The sequence below is a fragment of the Bos taurus genome, chromosome 2, assembly GCF_002263795.3.
Source record: "Bos taurus isolate L1 Dominette 01449 registration number 42190680 breed Hereford chromosome 2, ARS-UCD2.0, whole genome shotgun sequence".
Classification (NCBI taxonomy): Eukaryota; Metazoa; Chordata; class Mammalia; order Artiodactyla; family Bovidae; genus Bos; species Bos taurus.
This window is the reverse complement of record NC_037329.1, coordinates 12959101-12981078: the sequence shown is the minus strand read 5'-3', so window position 1 is coordinate 12981078 and position 21978 is coordinate 12959101. Positions and strand designations below refer to the sequence as shown.

At 40.3% G+C, this 21978-nt stretch overlaps 1 long non-coding RNA gene and 1 pseudogene across 2 annotated transcripts in view; both read left to right on the top strand.

Annotated features, from left to right (window-relative positions):
* Positions 1-21978, top strand: part of LOC132342945 (uncharacterized) — a 530795-nt gene that overhangs the window by 181599 nt on the left and 327218 nt on the right. The gene's annotated exons all lie outside the window — the stretch shown is intronic.
* On the top strand, positions 4453-4786 carry LOC100848878 (small ribosomal subunit protein eS27-like; annotated as a pseudogene).

Sequence of the window (21978 nt, the reverse complement as noted above, 5' to 3'; positions counted from 1 at the left end):
GGAGTGCTTGCATTGTCTCGGCCACACTGGGTTTGTCCCCTGTCACAGAGTTTGTGCTTTCCCAGTCTACACTGCTCAAGTATCTAGGTTGCTGTACAGGGGAACTGTCTAAAGCTGGCCCTGGTTGTGTGCCCTTCCCAGGTCTAACCCGCTCAGGTTCAGGTTCTCGGGCATCCACAAAGGCACAGACTCTGTTGGGCCAGCATTTTGTCCCCTTCCCAGGTCCGAGCAGCTCAGGCAACCAGGTGCTTTGCAAGCGCACGCTCCCTAGGTGGGGGGTGCGTCTTATCACCTCCTTGTCCCAGCCACTCAGTTTCCTGGGTGGCAGCATGCGTGCCCATCTCAGGTGTGCCGCGTGTCCCTTCTGGGGAGCTGATCTCTGGTTGTGACCCTCCTGGTGGATGTCAACTGTCCAGAGTCCCAAGAAGTCTTGGTTAACAACTGGCAGCCTGCTTGCAGTTTGGTAGAGGTGCCGTCTCTGGGGCTGAGATTGCCCCTTTCTGGCTCTGGCTGCCCTCCACCTTCCTCCCTGCCTCCAGTGGTGGGGTGGGGGGGTGGGGGGGTGGGGACGGGCCAGTTCACAGCCAGCTAGCTCTCTTCTGTTATTCGCTTAGTCCTTTGTTCTGTGAGCAGGCTGGCAGTGCCTTAGGTTAGGACTTTTTGCAGGATAGTTCTCTCCCTCTCTCTCTCTTTTCTCTCTCTGGCTATCCCACAGTTAGGATTGCTATCTCACATTAGCTCCCTCAGATTGCCCTTAGGGCATTCAGGCCTGGTCCTTACCCTAAGCAATGCAGCTGGTGCCTCCCTGTTCAGCCCCTGCTTGCTGGTGGTGGATGCAAGCATCTGGGCTACTTCTCTGCTGGGAATTGCTGTTAGGCATGCAATCTGTGGTTTTATTTATTTATTTATTTTTCCTCCCAGTAATGTTGCTGTCTGAGATTCCAAAACTCCCCAACAGACCTACTGGTGAGAGGGTTTCCTGGTGTTTGGAAACTTCTCCTCATTTAAGACTCCCTTCCTGGGATGGGTCTCTGTCCCTAACTCTTTTATCTCTTTTTATCTTTTATATTTTGTCCTACCTCCTTTAGAAGACAATGGGCTGCCTTTCTGGGTGCCTGATGTCCTCTGCCAGCATTCAGAAGTTATTTTGTGGAATTTGCTCAGCTTTCAAATGTTCTTTCAATGAATTTGTGGGGGAGAAAGTGGTCTCCCCATCCTATTCCTCCACCATCTTAGGACTGCCCAGCCCCAAAACCAGTATTCTTGCCTGGATAATGTCATGGACAGAGGAGCCTGGTGGGCAAAGTCCATAGGGTCATAGAGTCAAACAGGACTGAAGTGACTTAGCACACATGTATGTTATATATCATGAGAAATGCTGGGCTGGATGAAGCACAAGCTGGAATCAAGATTTCCAACAGAAGTATCAATAACCTCAGATATGCAGATGACACCACCCTCATGGCAGAAGGTGAAGAAGAATGAAAGAGCCTCTTGATGAAAGTGAAAGAGAAGAGTAAAAAGTTTGGCTTAAAACTCAGCATTCAGAAAACTAAGATCATGGCATCCAGTCTCTTCACTTCACGGCAAATAGAGGGGAAACAGTGGAAACAGTGGCAGACTTTATTTTTGGGGGGCCTCCATAATCACTGCAGATGGTGACTGCAGCCATGAAATTAAAAGACGTTTACTCCTTGGCAGGAAAGTTATGATTAACCTAAACAGCATATTAAAAAGCAGAGACAATACTTTGCCAACAAAAGTCCATCTGGTCAAAGCAATGGTTTTTCCAGTAGTTATGTACGGACTTGAGAGTTGGACTATAAAGAAAGCTGAGTGCCTAAGAATTGATGCTTTTGAACTGTGGTGTCGGAGAAGACTCTTGAGAGTCCCTTGGACTGCAAGGCGATCCAACCAGTCTATCCTAAATGAAGTCAGTCCTGAATATTCATTGGAAGGACTGAAACTGAAGCTGAAACTCTAATACTTTAGCCACCTGATATGAACAACTGACTCATTTGAAAAGATCCTGATACTGGGAAAGATTGAAGGCTGGAGTAGAAGGGGACGACAGAGGATGAGGTGGTTGGATGGCATCATGGACTCAATGGACATGAGTTTGAGTAAACTCTGGGAGTTGGTGATGGACAGGGGAAGCCTGGCATGCTGCTGTCCATGGGGTCGCAAAGAGTTGGACATGACTGAGCAACTTAACTGACTGACTGATGTTATATGTGAAAGTTAAGAAGGTAAATCCTAGTATTCAATATTTAGAAATGTCTTAAGAATCTCTATATAGTTCTTCTCAATGAAAACTATACCAATTCTTTATTGACTACTCTAAGAGGTTCACCAACCCCAACACCACCTTGCCTTATTTTGTTCTATTGTTTCTTATCTGCCATTATTCAATTTTCCCTCTTTCTCATGACTGTTAACATCTAACAGACTACAGGCATACCTCATTTTATTTCACTTTGCAGATATTGCCTTTAAAAAAAACCAAAAAACAAATTGAAGGTTGTGACAACCCTACTTTGAGTGTCTCTTGGCACTGTATGTTTCCCAGGAGTATTTGATTACTTCATGTCTCTGTATCACATTTTGGTAATTCTCTTAATATTTTAAATTTTTTCATTATTGTATTTGTTATGGTGATCTATGATCAATAATCTTTGTTATTACAATTACTTACTGAAGTCTCAGATGATGGCTAGCATTTTGTAGTAATATTTAAAGTATGTACATTGTTTTTCAGACATAATTCTTTGCATGTTTAAATATGCTACAGTAGAGTGTAAACACAGCTTTTATATACAGTTCAGTCACTCAGTCGTGTCTGACTCTTTGCGACCTCATGAACTGCAGCATGCCAGGCCTCCCTGTCCATCACCAACTCCCAGAGTTCACCAAACCCATGTCCACTGAGTCCATAATGCCATCCAACCATCTCATCCTGTGTCGTCCCATTCTCCTCCTGCCCTCAGTCTTTCCCAGCATCAGGGTCTTTTCCAGTTAGTCAGTTCTTCGCATTAGGTGGCCAAAGTATTGGAGTTTAAGGTTCAGCAGCAGCCCTTCCAATGAACACCCAGGACTAATCTCCTCTAGGATGGACTGGTTGGACCTTCTTGCAGTCCAGGGGACTCTCAAAAATCTTCTCTAACACCATAGTTGAAAAGCATTAATTCTTGGGCACTGAGCTTTCTTTCGGAGAAGGCAATGGCACCCAACTCCAGTACTCTTGCCTGAAAAATCCCATGGATGGAGGAGCCTGGTAGGCTGTAGTCCATGGGGTCGCTAAGAGTCGGACACGACTGAGCAACTTCCCTTTCACTTTTCACTTTCATGCATTGGAGAAGGAAATGGCAACCCACTCCAGTGTTCTTGCCTGGAGAATCCCAGGGATGGCGGAACGTGATTGGCTTCCATCTATGGGATCGCACAGAGTCCGACATGACTGAAGCGACTTAGCAGCAGCAGCAGCAGCAGCTTTCTTTATAGTCCAACTCTCATGTCCATACATGACCACTGGAAAAACCATAGCTTTGACTAGATGGACCTTTGTTGACAAAGTAATGTCTCTGCTTTTCAATATGCTGTCTAGGTTGGTCATAACTTTCCTTCCAAAGAGTAAGTGTCTTTTAATTTCATGGCTGCAATCACCATCTGCAGTGATTTTGGAGCTGAGAAAAGTAAAGTCAGCCACTGTTTCCACTGTTTCTCCATCTATTTGCCATGAAGTGATGGGACCGGATGCCATGACCTTAGTTTTCTGAATGTTGAGCTTTAAGCCAACTTTTTCACTTTTATATGCACTGGGAAACAAAAAAATTATGCAATTTGATTTGATGATTTTCATTTATTTTGGTAGTCTAAAGACTGAACCTACAATATCTTCAAGGAATGCCAGTAATTTAATTTTTAAATTTATTTTTCATCCCTTCTTGACCTAATTCCTCACAACAATGTAAGCTCAGCATAGGTATCTTAGTTTGTTGCCTGTGTCTCCAGAGCTGAACTTGTTGAAGCAGTATAATGGTGGTTACAAGGTCTGGGAGGTGGGGGAACTGGGGAGATGTTGTTTAAGGGTGCAAGCCTGAAACCAATTGCTATGTCCTGATGATCTAATGCACAGTATAGTATTTATCATCTACAATACTGTGTTCTGTAGTTCAACGTTGCTAAGAGACTAAATCTTAAACATTTTCACCACAAATTGATATTTGGCAAAACTAATACAATTATGTAAAGTTTAAAAATAAAATAAAAATACATGCCTGCTTAAAAAAAAAAAGATAATTATGTGATATAATAGAGATGTTAACACTACAGTGGCAATCAAGCTGCAATATATAAGTGCATCACATCAACATATTGTACATGTTAATTGAAATACAACATTTTAAAAATTAATACCAAGCTTTCTGGCAGTGACAACTTCCCCACGAGAATATGCCTCTCACAAAGGATCTGCTTCATCCCTCTCCAGAAGAGAAGAGGAAACACAAGAAGTGCTGCCAGGTGCTGAGCCCAAATTCCTATTTCATGGATCTGAAATGACCAGGAGGCTATGAAATCACCACTGTCTTTAGCCAGGTACAAAGAGTGTTTTTGTGTTGGCTGCTCTACTGTCCTCTGCCAGACTATAGGAGGAAAAGTAAGGCTTACAGAAGGATGCTCCTTCAGATGGGGCATCAAGATGAATGGGAAACCATCCCAATAAACATATTTTGGATACATCCTGTTCACTGTCTTATTTTACTACTAGGGAGTTCTTACCTCACATATTCAGGGCAACCAGAAGAGTGGACTTGAGTCATTTGGGCCAATTTGAAATAAAATAAAGGCAGTTTCCAAGTCTGAAGTCCCTGATGCTGAATATAAGGACTCATTAATAAGAGGAAAGCTGTTGATGCCAATACAGAGTAAAAAGGAGAATCTAGTAACAACCTACAAACTTCTGAAGGACACCCGAGTCTTCACATTGATCTATACATTGGCAGAATAAAAGAAGATACTTTGTTGAATAAATCTAGGACAAACGTTGCATTTAAAAATTTGTGTGCTCCTGAGAGTATCTACCTGAAGCACTCAAAACTCAACCCTCTAGGAAATTCTTTTGCTTCTTACCAGAGAAAAAGAGGTGAACTAAACTTGGCTCCTCTACCTCTTTTCAGCTTTTTATCTCTATAAAGTAATAAACTATAATTCCTGAGCATCTTGTTTCTTTTCAGCTTACAAATGAATATTTAAATTCTCTGCCACTGTAAAATACCTGTTATCTTTCCTGTGCAGTTTAACTCCAGGTGACATCCTTCCCTTGAAGTTTGTAATAGTCAATGGTGATTCAAGTTCTACCTTTAATCCCTCTATCCTGAACCAATGACCTCTTCAATCCAGGGGTCACTTGTCCTTTTTCACTCAAGTGTTATTTCTAGGGAGCATTCTGATTTGTATATACCTTTGTCCTCAATAAAACTTCATACTTTTGTCTTTGAAGCATTAAAAACAGTTTATATCAATAGAAAATGAGCCTGTGATGTGTTAAAACTACTTACCTAAAAACTAGTAAAAATTAATGCAAGTTTATGTTTTTAAAATTGTCTAACTGCATTCCAAAAGGAGAGATTACTGAAAACGTAAGAGTATTGAATGAGTTATATATTGACCTACAAAGCTCCTGCAAAGTTTAGGAGATCCCCACATGGAATCTATTATGCCTTACATCCTTGGTGAAAGACTGATCAACCAGAACTTATCTTGGATTCCCAGTTGCAAAACTCTGCCATAAATAAAGTTTTACTGAATGTGATCAATTTTATTATTCAGATATAAAATTTTATAATCTATTAAATTTTACTTTATAATGAGTTTGTGCAACTAGAGTCATTCAATTCAGCAGAAGAATGATGTTTGAGGAATCTCCCAACATTTTTTCAAATTGCAGTTTGTCTTGCAAGAAAAGTTCATATTATTGAGTGATGCTACACCATTTAATTTTTCATGGAAGATGACTAACCTCTAGGAGAGGAACTGGAAAGTAGGTTAATGATTAGTCACCTGGTAAAAGTACTTTCTCTAACTTACAAATACTTATTAATAAGAGAATAGTTGTTTAAAAGTAATTTTTAGATCAGGAACACTCTTTATGTGTGAGGCTTTAAATACACGGGTAACTGTTCAGTTCAAATGGAATAGTGATTATGAATACATCTTTCTAAAGCTTGTGGAACACATACAATTATTTAGGAGGGAGGGGGGTTCAGGATGGGGAACACGTGTACACCTGTGCCGGATTCATGTTGATGTATGGCAAAACCAATACAATATTGTAAAGTAATTAACCTCCAATTAAAATAAATAAATTTATATTAAAAAATTAAGCATATTGGTTTGAATTGAAAAGGTATCTAAAATTCTTACTGTAAGAACTTAGTAGGATATGGATGAGTGACAAGTTTTGCAGAACAAATCCAGCAAACATTTTTTCATCAAAGACCCCTAAATACTCTGTTCAAAACAGTGTGCAGCTGGATAACCATTTGTTCCCAAGTTTAGATGTTCTATTTATGAAATTATGTTCTCAATATTCCAGCAATATCCAGATAGGTTTTCACAAAGAATCTGTGTATGGAATTGAAATTAGAACAGAGGGAAGGGACCAGTATTTTAGAAACAAAGAAATTATTTTGATAATTATTAAATTATACAAAATGTTTGATGAAAGAAAGAAAAAATTTGTTCATACAAAGCTAATTTTTGGACCTCATTTCGTAGAGTAGCCATTTGGATCTCACTTATGTTATTAAACACAAGAAATCACTTTTTTAGAGAGAAGTAGAGGAAAGTAAATGCCTCTACATGGTAAGGGATTTTGAACAGATGTTTTTGTGCTTTTAGAATGTATGTATGTATGTATTTATTAAAGAAGAGTTATTTAAAACTTTTTTCTTGAAAGAAGCCTTTGTTTGCAAAATGGATTGAGGATATGATTTATGAAGCTAATACAGGAAGCTAATCCCAGCTAATTTGATGGAGTAGTTGCCTATAGAAAGTTAGTTATTGTTGAGGGTTAAATAGCTGTGAATCTTTGTATGTCTTGATAACAGAAGCACTCACTATATTTGTTTTAGACTTTTTCAAGGTGGGTTGTTCAATGAACAGGAAGATAGTGTCTCACTCTGGAGCAAAGAAAAGGTTTGTTTATAGCTTTGGAAATAGAGATAATGTCTCCCTCCAGAGCACAGGTCAGCTGTACTGACTGTTCAGTAAAATAAAATGTTGCCTTCTGGAGCAAATGAACAGACATGCTTACTGCACATTATAAAAGATTTGAGTTCCCTAAGTACAGAGTTGCCTTCCTATAATGCAATTCACAATGTGCGGGTGTCACCTGGCATTCTATTATCCTTTGAGAGTAGGAACTCAGGAAAATGGCACAGGTACATGCGTATACTCTGGGCACTGCTGTTGCTGTGAATTTTAATCAAGTTCTTTGCTTCTGACCTAAGAGTTTCATGCTGGCTTCCAGCATCCATGAAACTGTGGCAGGCTAACATGTTAGCATTCAGGTAAGGTAACCTCTCAAATCTTTTGACAGTCTTAGTGACAAGGGTCAGAGCTGACAGAGACATTGCTTTCTAGAAGAGAATGGATAAGCACCTTATGGTCCAATTAATGGGCCTTGAGAGAAATCCTTTGTATTGGTAGTGAGCATGTTGAGCAACTTCAGGTCAACTAGACAGTAAATGATTCATTATTTTATTTCTGAATAATGAGAATTTGAGCATGAGGTCATAGGTCATTTGTTAGGAAACTGGTTCAAAGATAATGGCTTGAAGGGTGGTGTCATATCAATACAGCAGAACACTTGAAATCTATCATATCCAAACTCTTTTCTAATAAAATTATGGTAATAAACTGGGGCAAACCACTAAATGTAAATTGGGACCCTCCCCATGTAAATACATATTGCATTAGGCTCTTAAAAGTTGGGATTGAAAGAAGGCATTTGCAATATCAATCACTGAAAACCAATCCCCTCTGGCTTGTTAACATCTTTTGTAGTTCTAATATCATGTCTGGAACTGCTGAGACTGTGTATGGTATTATTTACTTCAGACTGTGATAATCTATAGAGAATATCCGTAAGCCATCTGCCTTTTCCACAGACTACATAGGGCTATAATACAGATAATTAGTTTTGTGTCAATACTCCTGTTTTTAACACATCACTGAATAAAATTGTAATCTTTTTTTTCTTACCAGATATTCCCTGTTGCTTCAAACTAAGAAGTGTGTAGGCTGAGGCAATTCCAGAGGCTCCCATTTAGCATGGCCAATTAATACTGGCTAAAGGGCAATTTTATGTGTCTTCTACTTAAAATATCAGGTAGAGGAAGTGTTCCCCAATCAGACATAATATCCATTTTAAGAAAACATTCTGGTAATGGAGATGCAATTACCTCACATAACATTTGTCCAAGCATTCTAACTGCATCCAGATTTTTACTTTAACTCCATCTACAGATTCATCCTCATATGCTCTCAGTCTACTATTGCTCCTTGTAGAGGTGCTCTGGTTGTTGCTAATTCTCCTCCAGATGGAGGGCTTGTGTGCCATTCTGGAAGTCAGGTTTCAGTCTGCTTAATTTTACCAACTAGTACTAAGATTTGTCTTGGGTGGTCTGAAATCCCACCCCTCTCTCAGACAACAGTTACAGAAATGTGCATCTGCTATGAATAGGAAAAATGGAAAATCTGATTAGTATGGACAGAAATGAGGCACATTATTAGAAATTCAGCTGGTACTAAATCTAGGGTGTGCATGCAGTGCTTGTTAAGGATAGAGATGATAGTTGCTTTTGTCTTGTGGTTTAACTCCTGCTGTTTGATATGCCACTTTGAGACTGAGATCCATTTGGAGATAACATTAAAAGATCTAAGTTTGTCTTTTTTTTAAAAGTGTGTACTCACCGCTAAAAGGAAATTGTACTCTTGAAGAGATTTCCCTGGGAGAGTAACTTTCTTGGGAAACAGTAGATGAGTGAAGTGAAAAGTCAACGTGTTACTCAACCAGTCGTGTCTGACTCTTTGCAACCCCATGGCTCTGCTGTCCATGGGATCCACCGGGCAAGGGTACTGGAGTGGGTAACCATTCCCTTTTCCAGGAGATCCTCCCAACTCAGGTACTGAACCAGGGTCTTCTGGTTCATTGCAGGCAGATTATTTACCATCTGAGCCACCGGGAAAGCCCCAGACGAGTGCCTAACTGCTATTTATATCTGGGCTGTTACTGTCCTAGGCTGGGCTTAATATGCTGATGAACATGAAGAACTGGAAAATGAAAACTTACCCAAACAATTATAGATCAACATTTGAAATTGGCCCCACCAATGAAGAAAACTCCTCTAGCCTTTTTGTGAAAATCAGGCAAAAACTAGGATGTTGTCATGGCAATAGGCCAGCAGATGCTCATGATTAGGATAGACTCTAAAAAGAAAATCTTGCCACTGTGTGAATCAAACCCAAGTCAGCTAAAGGTGCAAACCCTGAGGTCTTATTGGAAAGCAGTGTGTCTGTGGCTGCTTTATTAAGGGGTACACAAAGTTGTGTACCAGACATCCTGGAATGCAAAGTCAAGTGGGCCTTAGGAAACATCACTATGGATAAAGCTTGTGGAGGTGATGGAAATCCAGTTGAGCTATTTCAAATCCTAAAAGATGATTCTGTGAAAGTGCTGCACTCAATATGTCAGCAAATTTGGAAAACTCAACAGTGACCACAGGACTGGAAAAGGTCAGTTTTTGTTCAAACCCAAAGAAAGGCAATACCAAAGAATGCTCAAACTACTGTACAGTTGCTAGCAAAAGAAAGTGAAAGTTGCTCAGTTTTGTCTGACTCTTTGTGACCCCATGAAATATACAGTCCATGGAATTCTCCAGGCCACAATATTGGAGTGGGTAGCCTTTCCCTTCTCTGGGGGATCTTCCCAACCCAAGGATTGAACCCAGATCTCTAGCATTATAGGCAGATTCTTTGCCAGCTGAGCCACAAAGGAAGCCCAAGAATACTGGAGTGGGTAGGCTATCCCTTCTCCAGTGGATCTTCCTGACCCAGGAATCAAACCGGGATCTCTTGCATTTCAGGCAGATTCTTTACCAACTGAGCTATCAGGGAGCCCATGCTAGCAAAGTAATACTCAAAATTCTCCAAATCAGGCTTCAACAGTACATGAACCATGAACTTCCAAATGTTCAACCTGGATTTAGAAAAGGCAGAGGAACTAGAGATCAAATTGCCAACATCCATTGGATCATCAAAAAAGCAAGAGAGTTCCAGAAAAACATCTAATTCTGCTTTATTGACTAAGTCAAAACCTTTGACTGTGTGGATCACAGCAAACTGGAAAATTCTTCAAGAGATGGGACCAGACCACCTGACCTGCCTCATGAGAAATCTGTATGCAGGTCAAGAAGCAACAGTTAGAACTGGACATGGAATAGCAGACTGGTTCCAAATCAGGAAAGGAGTACCTCAGGGCTGTATATTGTCACCCTGCTTATTTAACTTATATGCAGAGTACATCATAAGAAATTTTGGGCTGGATGAAACACAAGCTGGAATCAAGATTTCCAGGAGAAATATCAATAACCTCAGACATGCAGCTGACACCACCCTTATGGCAGAAAGTGAAGAAGAACTAAAGAACCTCTTGATGAAAGTGAAAGAGGAGAGTGAAAAAGTTGGCTTAAAGCTCAACATTCAGAAAACTAAGATCATGGCATCTGGTCCCATCACCTCATGGCAAATAGATGGGAAAACAGTGGAAACAGTGACAGACTTAATTTTTTGGGCTCCAAAATCACTGCAGATGGTGATTTCAACCATAAAATTAAAAGACGATTGCGCCTTGGAAGAAAAGCTGTGACCAACCTAGAAAGCATATTAAAAAGCAGAGATGTTACTTTGCCAAGAAAGGTCTGTCTAATTAAAGGTATGGTTTTTCCAGTAGTCATGTATGGACGTGAGAGTTGGACTATAAAGAAAACTGAGTACCAAAGAATTGATGCTTTTGAACTGTGGTGTTGGAGAAGACTCTTGAGAGTCCCTTGGACTGCAAGTTGATCCAATCAGTCCATCCTAAAGGAGATCAGTCCTGAGTGTTCATTGGAAGGGCTGATGGTGAAGCTAAAACTCCAATACTTTGGCCACCTGATGTGAAGAACTGACTCACTTGAAAAGACCCTGATGTTGGGAAAGATTGAGGGCAGGAGGAGAAGGGGACGATAGAGGATGAGATGGTTGGATAGGATCACCAGCTCAATGGACATGAGTTTGAGTAAACTCCGGGAGTTGGTGATGGACAGGGAAGCCTGGTGTGCTGCAGTCCACAGGATTGCAAAGAGTTGGACATGACTGAGCGACTGAAGTGAACTGACACAAAGTTGAAATAAATGGTATCAGGTATGAGGATATTGCTGTTTATACTGGAGCATTGAGTGGGCCCCCGACACAGAGTATTTTTAGCTGGGCTGTGATTGAGCAGCTTCTTAAAGCTGAGAGTGAATGCACAAGCCTTGCTCACTGGCATGCGGTCACTGTCTGTGCTTGTGTGCCAGGTTTCCTCTCTTTCCCTCTGATCCAGCATCAGCTGATTTAAAAATAAAGGTGCTAAGATGTGAAGCCAAGGTCTTGCTGTCTCAAGGGTGAACAGAGGTTATGGGCACCCAAGTATGCTGGGGAACTTTGGGCAGGTGAGGACTCAAACTTTTATAACTTAGATACAGGCACCCCAGTCTCTTACCACTGGGGCATGGGGACTCTTAATTCAAATAAAACGGTTTGGAAAAGATTCAGTTGTTAAGGGAGTCTAACATTTCTTTGTGGGCACTTTGGTATAACTCTGCCCTGTTGGGGCTTCTACATCTGAATGTGTAGTTGGAATTGATGTCTTATATTTGGATAATACTTCTCTATCCTATCAGAGTCAGTAGGGGATTTTCTTGACATGAGAGAGACACATCAGTCAGGGGGAGTTAGCATCTCTGGGGTCCTTAAACCCTGATGACTCCTTCCAGGTGCCAGTGTTGGTGACTGATTTTGCATATGGAGCCTCTGGCAAAAATGGCAGCCTTTACCAGTGGTAGGTACAGTGAGGGTTTCGGACTCTCGCCCCCTTGACTGGATTACCTGGTAAACCTCTTGAAAAGCAGCCTTCAGCTTTCTACTGGCCCCTTGTTATTCAAACTTAACATTTCCCCAGGATACACTGTGATTCTATAGCCTGTTATTATTTCCTTTTGGCCTTGGTCAACTTGGACTCAATGACTAACAAGGTCAGAAGGGCCTAACAAGCCTTGCTTGTTAAATGGAAAATAGTGTATTTAAGATATTGCAGTCCTTGCTGCAGTATCTATCTGGTCTGCCATTTGGGAAACTACAGACTGGCAGGTTAAAGACGTTCCTCTTTGAGGCCACAAACCGTAGTGACAAATAGAAGCTGCTGATCAAATTGGCTGGGTCACGCAAAGTGACTCATTTTAAGGGATAAATATTTGATGAGATTGACTAGAATTAAGCTACTGATTAAGCTTGCACTGTCTGTATTGCCACTGTTGCTGCCTGAATACAATGTCATACTGGACAGGGCAATATACCCATCATTGTAAACTGGGCTGAAGTAAAAGACTATACATTTCTGATACCACTGTAGTCAGCTTTGTGGCTTCTGTCAAAAGTGACCCGTTTGGATTACAGTGAGGGAGCCCTCACTATACAGGGCATGGCTGCTGCTGCTTTGATGACTTGACAACATTAGATTTTGACTTCTCGTTGGGCTTTCCTCATGGCTTCTTTGCTTCCCTAGTAGCTCAGATGGTAAAGAATCCACCTGCAATGCAGGAGACCCGGGTTTGATCCCTGGGTCAGGAAGATCCCCTGGAGAAGGAAATGGCAACCCACTCCAGTACTCTTGCCTGGAGAATTCCATGATGGAGGAGCCTTGTGGGCTACAGTCCATGGGATCCCAAAGAGTTGGACACAACTGTGTGACTTACTTTAACTTTGTGGATTCTTTGCTGTTGACATCTTTTCAAATTATGGTATGGCTGTTCAGTCTCAACTGGCTCTGACTATACTGTTGTGGAACTTGAAAATTATCCATGTCATTCTTTCATCTTCCCAGATTGTTTGTAGAAAGCAGTACTCCTTTTATTGTGTGTGCAGGCTCAGATGCTTGGTTGTGTCCCACTCTTTGTGACCCCATGAACTGTAGCCCTCCATGTTCCTCTGTTCATGGAATTTTCCAGGCAGAAATATTGGAATGGGTTGCCATTTCCTCCTCCAAGGGATCTTCCTAATCCAAGTATTGAACCCAGAGCCTCCTGCAAGGCAGGCAGATTCTTTACCATCTGAGCCATAAGAAAAGCCCTACTCCTTTTATTGTAAGCACTCAAAAAATAGGTTTTATAGTCAAGATATTTGGTAGAACTTCCAAACTCCCTGCCATCTATAGGTATCTGGTGTGACTGACTGTTGAAGGGCATCCTCAAAATTAAACTTAAAATGACTTCTATTTCTCACCTCTTTCTTGTCCATACATCTTAGTAATGAACTTTGCTGAAATGTGTCTGTCCCAAGATAAGTTATTTGCTCTTGAGTGCTTCCTGGGGCTATGTTCAGAACAAAAATGGTAGTGGTTTATGCAAACTGATTTTGAAAATTCAGAATTCTACCCTGACTGTGAAGAAGGGTTTTTCTTGTCTATTACTGAAACCCTGTTTGATGCACTTCCTGATGGTGCCCTGTGAAAAGGTGTGCCTAGGGATTCAAACTTAATTCTAGTTCAGACACCTAGATTATCTTGTTACATTGACATAGTCCTAGATGTTATGGATGATGATCACTTGGTAGAGAAATATCTCAATATGCCCCATACACAGTGACTTCTACAGATTAAATGGGTATCTGTAAGTTTGATAAAAATGCTCTTTACCTTTCTGGACTGATCCTTTTGAAAGAATGGTTTGGACGCATGTAGGGAATTATAGAAAGAATGAAATTGTAGCTACTGGCATGGCACCCACTGATTTTGTAGACATGAAAGGAGCTTCTTAGAGGAAGCTGCAAGATGCTCATAAATAATGAATCGTGTATGAGCATCTTGCAGCAGGTATTCATACACTAAGAGTAATCCAGTAAGAAGAAGGGACAGAAAATGTGTCCCTGACTTTAGCTAAGCATACAAGAGCAATCTTGGTTCTGAAGTCTGTTGAGGTTAGTGTTAACTCATTGGTCAGAGTTGTTAAGAATGAATTCTAGATGTACTCCTTGTGGTTCAAAGTAGAATCTGTATAATCATCAATACCATGTACTGAGATTAATTGGAAAAGTTACTATAGAAACTAAAGGAGAAAGCCACCTGTCTTTCCACAGTATCTCTTGATGGTTGAGACACTTTTTCAGCTGGAATACTTCAGGCCTCACCCTATTTCTTAGGTCCTGTTGTGGGTCTTAATTAAATGCTGTATGAGAAAAATGTAATGAATTTGGTTCTAGCATCTATTGGGTAGATGAAGCAGAGTGGCCATCAGAGTAGTACATTTACTGGAAAACTCACCAGAAGTCAGAGAGCATAGAAACTTGGGTAGATATCTACCAATATTTTTGGCAGATAATTATCCATGGGCTTCTCACATTGCTACACACATCTTTTTAAGGACAGTTGTGCTGTGATGCCTTGGAAGATGAGTATTATTGTCTGGAATGGAGGGCATGGTTAGTTCAATCCTTGTGAATCCATTTAGCATCAGAAAAGACAATGTTACCCTCAGAGCAAAAAGCTGGCATGCTTATTGGCTACTATGTTTAAAATCTGCTAATTTCAGGGTTACTTCTCAGTAAAACAATATATATATATATATATATATATATATATATATTTTTTTTTTTTTTTTTGCATTGCCTGAAGGAAAGTTATGACCAACCTAGACAGCATATTCAAAAGCAGAGACATTACTTTGCCAACAAAGGTTCGTCTAGTCAAGGCTATGGTTTTTCCTGTGGTCATGTATGGATGTAAGAGTTGAACTGTGAAGAAGGCTGAGTGCTGAAGAATTGATGCTTTTGAACTGTGGTGTTGGAGAAGACTCTCGAGAGTCCCTTGGACTGCAAGGAGATCCAACCAGTCCATTCTGAAGGAGATCAGCCCTGGGATTTCTTTGGAAGGAATGATGCTAAAGCTGAAACTCCAGTACTTTGGCCACCTCATGCGAAGAGTTGACTCATTGGAAAAGACTCTGATGCTGGGAGGGATTGGGGGCAGGAGGAGAAGGGGATGACAGAGGATGAGATGGCTGGATGGCATCACTGACTCGATGGATGTGAGTCTCAGTGAACTCTGGGAGTTGGTGATGGACAAGGAGGCCTGGCGTGTTGCAATTCATGGGGTCTCAAAGAGTCGGACATGACTGAGCGACTGATCTGATCTGATCTGATGGAAACTGGGGAGAAGGAAATGGCAACCCATTCCTGTGTTCTTGCCTGGGAAATCTCATGGGCAGAGGATCCTGGTGGGATACAGTTCATGGGGTCGCAAAGAGTCGGACATGACTGAGCAACTCAGTACATGGAGACTGGAGAATAGGGAACTGGTATAAAAACTTTTGATCCTCTGCTACTGCCATGTGTCTGACCAAGGTTTTGTGCCCTCTGCCAGTATTTATGAAACTGTGGCTGGTTAACTTGTTAGTTCTCAAGCAGGTTAAACATCAGACACTTTACAGGTCTTGGTGGTGGTAAGGAAGCACATTGACTATCTTGACTCTCCCAATTTTGTTTTTTTATTTCTTATCCTGGATACACATTGGAATCATCTGGGGTTTAAAAAGTACTCTGCCTTTGATTTACTTAAGACAATTGAAAATCAGATTCTCTGAGGGTAGGACCTGAACATTGGTGGTTTTTAAAGCCTCCCTAAATAATGATAATGAGAAATCAGGAAAATCACTGAGTAAGCCCTTACAGCTTACCCTTACAGCTGAATACATCAAGTGTTGGCTGTGTACTTCAGCATTATACTGTACTCCATCATCCATGCTGTCTCAGGCAAAGGTAAAGAATCCATAAATCAATAGTTAAATAATTGTGCATTAAATCAGTTTTGTGACTATGTGTGCTTCAGTGATATCTGTTGGTCTTCCATAAACTTTGCTCCCTGATGGTGTTAGTTTTTCCTTGTCTGTTATTAGACATTTCGTATTGATAATACAGGCTGTTTCCAAACCTTTACAGGATGGCCATCTTCAATTTGATTTATACCTCTTGTTAATGATATCGCATGCTATTGCAGGCATTCTAATCTATCATTGAACCCTTGAAGCTCAGCAGCAAACCTGATCAGGGTTATTAATGCTTATGTTCTGTTATCGTAGATGGAATTTTGCCCTGGAACACAAGTTCTGAATGATTAGTAGTCAAGTATAAAGTGGATTTATCAAACCACTGAGCAACTTAGATGCTGATTAGCCAGCAAAGACTGATGAACAAATACAAATGTGACACATATAATTGTCCCCCAATACTTGAAGTGGAAGGAAGTTATATTTCTTTAGTTTTGAAAATCATATGAGGTGTTGTCTTGGGCGTCTATGAGCCACGGTCAAGTCAAATTTTGGGGACGGCCATCTTCCTTTTCTAGATCATACCAGTAAGTTGGGGATTGTAGTTCAGAAAAATTAGGGAGGGTCCTTGGTCCATTGAGAAAGCTTCAGAGGTGCTCATGGTTTAAGCCCAGCTGCTGGGGTGATGGATAATCACCTTCCATGTCTACACGCTCAGCAAAGGGCCCTCACTGCCCCTGTGTCTGGGATTCAGATTCCACAAGGTTTCATGTTGCCTTCGCGCTCGAGGTCCTGCCATCTCAGGGCCCTGCATATGAAGAGCACAAGTCCCTGCCACATAAGGAAACACCTTTCTGCTTCTTTTTCCATTTCTGGAGGAATTCAGTCACACTTCTCACATCTAGCTATCAGCCTCCAATTCGTGGTACCTTGCTTAACCTGGACAGTTCTCTTCCTAATTCTTCTCAAACCTGATATTTTTTAAAATATAAATTTATTTATTTTAATTGGAGGTTAATTACTTTGCAATATTGTATTGGTTTTTCCATACATCAACATGAATCCACCATGGGTATACACATGTTCCCTGATTTTTAATAATAAAAGTCTCGTTTACTCAACTTTGGGAATGATTATTTAGATATCTTTATCCAAAACTCTTCTTCTTAGGAGAGAGGGGAAATATTCTTAACTGTTGATAATAAACTTACTATGAAGAAATCACCTACAGTTAATTTTTCAGCAAGATCATTGTTCTAGAGAAAATTTTCAGTAAACCATTCTGGCACCTAACATGAATCTAGATAGCTTTGTTAGTTGAGTGTGATGAACAAAAGTACAAAGGAAATCAAGCTAGAGACTAACTAAGAACCAAGGTATTATCCTACAAAAAGTAGCCACATGAATAGAGAATGCAGAATAAAAAGAATAAGAAGGATATTAATGGGTTTGTAGTTAGCCTAGCAATGTTATCAATGTATAAAGAACAAAGAATTCAGAACATTGAAACATGCTGTGAGATGAAAATGTGGTTTAAATATATCAGTGTTATTTTTAGTAGGTATTCATGCAAAGAATAATGTCATGAATTTATGCCCTGCCTTCGAGAAATCATTCAATTCTTTATTCAAAGTCACTAATAACATAGAGACAAGGGTAGTTATAAGGTCATTATAATAAGTTTTGAATAAATTTCTACCATGTTAAAGTTGCATATGGTCCTATCAAAAACCAAAAGGGGTGGGATAGTTTGTGTTACCATTAGGAAAATACTTGTAAACCCTTGGCATCTGCTTCTTGTGTAACAATAAAATTAACTTGAAGGCTTTGTTACATTTAGAGTACCATGTTGGACATTGTGGGGAATGAAGAAATAAATAATACATGAATGTTACAACTAGGGACTCATATTTTAATGATAAAAATCTATTTCTAAATAAGTAATGTAAGAAAAGTTAAGTACTCCAATAGGGGTCCTATAATCAAAACAAAATGAAACTTTGGTAAAGTTTCAAGAAAGAGGTGTGATTTGAGTAAGGACTTAAAATATTCATATAATCTGTGAGTAGCATGGTGTGAGGAGGTGGCATGGTGAGAACAAGGAGTGCACTGACACATTCTTGATCAATTAATACAGTTACATGTCACTATACAAGCTGGTATTAAGCAGCAGTAGAGGCCCCAGTTGAGTTGTGACTGAGAGTCATATTTAGCATGTCTAATTTGGTACTCATCTAGTGAACCCCAAATGTTTTTTGATAGTGGTGGATTACCTTTGCAGGGATGACTTTTCCAGGAGGATGTTTGTATCCAAGTGCCTGGAGATAAAGCGAGGGGCATATGACAAAGAACTATGGAGAAGGACAGCATGATGTCTGTTTCCTCAGCCCTGGTTTCTGAGCTTTCCCTTCCAGCCAAGTTGACAAAACATACTTCATGGGGGAATTTTGCAGAACCAGGGAGGTAAGCGGTGTAAGTACTGGGATGACAAACTTTCACAGATGGGCAATCTGCCTGTTTATGCATGAAAATTGGAATCATTTGAGATGATGAGGGTGCAAGACCTTCGAAAGTACACAGTGGAGTGGTGGCAGCAGTAGGGGCAACGGTGTGCAGTGTGAAAGGCACTAGGGATTTCCTGGGAGAGCTGGAATAGGGATGGACGATGTGCATCTGTGAAATGCCCTCTCAATGCCCACAGAGTGTTAGAAAAGGCCCTTGGTGGTTGGCTGAATGTCTAGGTCAGGTGCAGTCACTGAGTTAGGAAGTTTGATCTCATTGATATCCAAAGAACTAAAGAGGCTTTGGAAACTTTAGGGCTTCTGTACCATTTATAGGAGAACACAGAATGCTTATATTATTAATATGTTTACGGAAAATCTGTTCATCCAATTTACACCAGTCACAAAGACATAAAAAAAATTCTAGGCCCTCTTTTCCAGTTCATTTCAAGGTATGTGGAGCCTGGTGGGCTGCAGTCCATGGGGTCACGAAGAGTCGGACACGACTGAGTGACTTCACTTTCACTTTTCACTTTCATGCATTGGAGAAGGAAATGGCAACCCACTCCAGTGTTCTTGCCTGGAGAATCCCAGGGACGGGGGAGCCTGGTGGGCTGCCGTCTATGGGGTCGCACAGAAGCGGACACGACTGAAGTGACTTAGCAGCAGCAGCATGTATCTACAGATGGGGGGAGGGGGGATGTCTCCTGTCCTAGATGCCACCCTCACTGAGGAGGCTTCCTAAACAGTATTGGCATCTCTCAGGTGCACATAATGTTCAGAAATGACACAGTAGCAGTCACAGAACTACAGAAATCTAGCTTCTTGAACTTATTTCTGCAAAGTAGATTTAGGGCAGGTATGCTAACTGATGAGCTGTTAATAAACCTTTGTCACTTTTACTGCTTTCTTTAGTTATAACCAAGCTAGAAATATCACAGTCAATCAGCTCTTATTTAAATGGCCATAAGGAGGTGAAGGAATGAAGAAAGTGGCCCACAAGATCTAGAAACGTCAGAGGTCAAAAGTAACAGTGGGCATGCTAGACTATTTTCAGCCTGCATTTTTCATCATGGATTTCTTTGAGTAGAACTATCAGCTATAACTTCTTTCCTGCCACCAGCAAATATTTCTGGGTCTAGAGATCAGGCAAAATATTAAATGCCCTCTTTATTTTGATGAGGCACAATATTGTATCCTGTGTAGTCTGTCATTATGTTTTACTTTTCCTCCTGCCTTAGGTCTGTATGAATGACAGGAATATCTTTTATGTCAAAGACAGAGAATTTTTTTTAGCCAGTGAAGGATCCCCAACTGTGCAGGAACAAAAATGGTACAAAGAGAAAATATACTAAGCAAAGAGAAAATAAATTAAGCAATTGGGCCCTCCTCTTTAATATTTCTAAAATGTCTTCCTTGCATTAGAAAAAGTCTGACATATCATTAATCTCACTTGAAGCCCCAGTGAGACCTCTCTTTATAGGAACAAAATCTTAATGGCCCATTGGAGGTTCAATATTTAATTAGGATAAGCTTTTCACCTGAAGGCCATTTGGCATCTTCTCTCGTCAAAGTCTGGAGTAGAAAATGAACAATGTATTTGTAAAGCACATATTCTTGGGTAGTGTTGCTGCATCTTAACTGGAGTCTTACATATAGTTCACAAATTTTCGCTTCCCTTCTCACTCTCAACTTGGAACTGACATTTCAAGGTAATAATCTATAAATGAGAAAAGGGTTAACCATCATATTTGGGGTCAACATGGGGATCTCTGAGATGTACCTAAAAGTGAGAACCACTGATTTATAGTTACGACCACCAGAAGCAAAGAAGGAATATATACCTTACAAGTAAAATGTCCTGGGCATCGTAGTCTGGTGAAATGCCTGGACTTTTGAGTCAGACTTATACTGGAAAACCCGTTTCAACACTTACTAGTTGTGTGATTTGGGGCAAGACACTTAAGTTTTCTAAGGTTCAACTTCTTTATCTCTAAAATGGAGATCATGATAACACTTAGCTTTTAAGGGTGCACTGAGATATTGCATATAATGTGCTTAGTACGTTGCCTAGAACTAATAAATACCCAAATACAGTTGGCCCTTAAGCAACATGGTCTGAATTGTGCATGTCCATTTACACCTGGATTGTTTTCTATAGTAAATATTACAGTACTATACTATCTGATCTGTAGTTCATTGAATGTATAGATACAGAGGAACTTAGATACAGACGGCTGGCTATAAATTATATGCAGATTTTTGGCTGTGCCAGAGGGTAGGTAGCCCTAACTCCCATGCTGTTTGAGGGTCAACTGTATTGGTTATTATTGTTATTAATAATAAATATAAATGGGCTTCCAAGGTGGTGCTAGTGGTAAAGAAGCTGCCTGCCAATGCAGGAGACATAAGAAACGTGGGTTCAGTCCCTGGGTCAGGATGATTCTGTGGAGGAGGGCAGGGCAACCTACTCTGGTAATCTTGCCTGGAGAATCCCATGGACAGAGGAGCATGAGAGCCTACAGTCCATAGGGTCGCAAAGAAATGGACATGACTGAAGCAACTTAGCCCAGGCACACACATTAATATAAAGATTACAATACATCATTACAACCAAAGTGATCATTACTGAGGAGTAGTAGTAGCTGAAAGGGAAAGTTTGACTCTTTGTAACCCCATGGACTATATAGTCCATGGAATTTTTCAGGCCAGAACACTGGAGTGGGTACCTGTTCCCTTCTCCAGGGGATCTTCCCAAACCAGGGATTGAACCCAGGTCTCTACTACTAGGGAAGCCCAGTAGTAGCTGAGCTTAGCTAAAAGGTAAAGTAGTAGAGGGTACCAGACTACAATTTTTCTTTTTTACATTTTGCTTCAGCTGTGAAATGCATTTACCTCTTTCTTATACTCAGTGTTTTATCATTTTTATCATATTATAATAGAAAAATAAAAGATTGGACATCACACCTCCTTATACTTTGAATAAGACTTATTTGAATAAGACTTATTTAAGGCATTGCATTATCACTCTGTCTTTACAATTAAAAATATCTATCTGTAAGTGTCAAATGAAAGACTTGTCTCCTTTGCCAGAAATTTTTGGCAATGTGAAGCAAGCAGAAAAACAAATATTGCCTTATACTTGAAGTTGTACTATTTATAGGATTATTCAGAAGGACCTGCAACAGTGGTTGTACTCCAGTAAATACTTAAAACATATTTGTGTAAATCTGCTCCAAGTATTTTAGGTTGACAGGAAGAAAGAAACTGTGATGAGAGGCTGTGGTATCTGGGCAGGCAATTGGTTTCCTTTTCTTTTTTTTTTTAATTTTATTTTATTTTTAAACTTTACATAA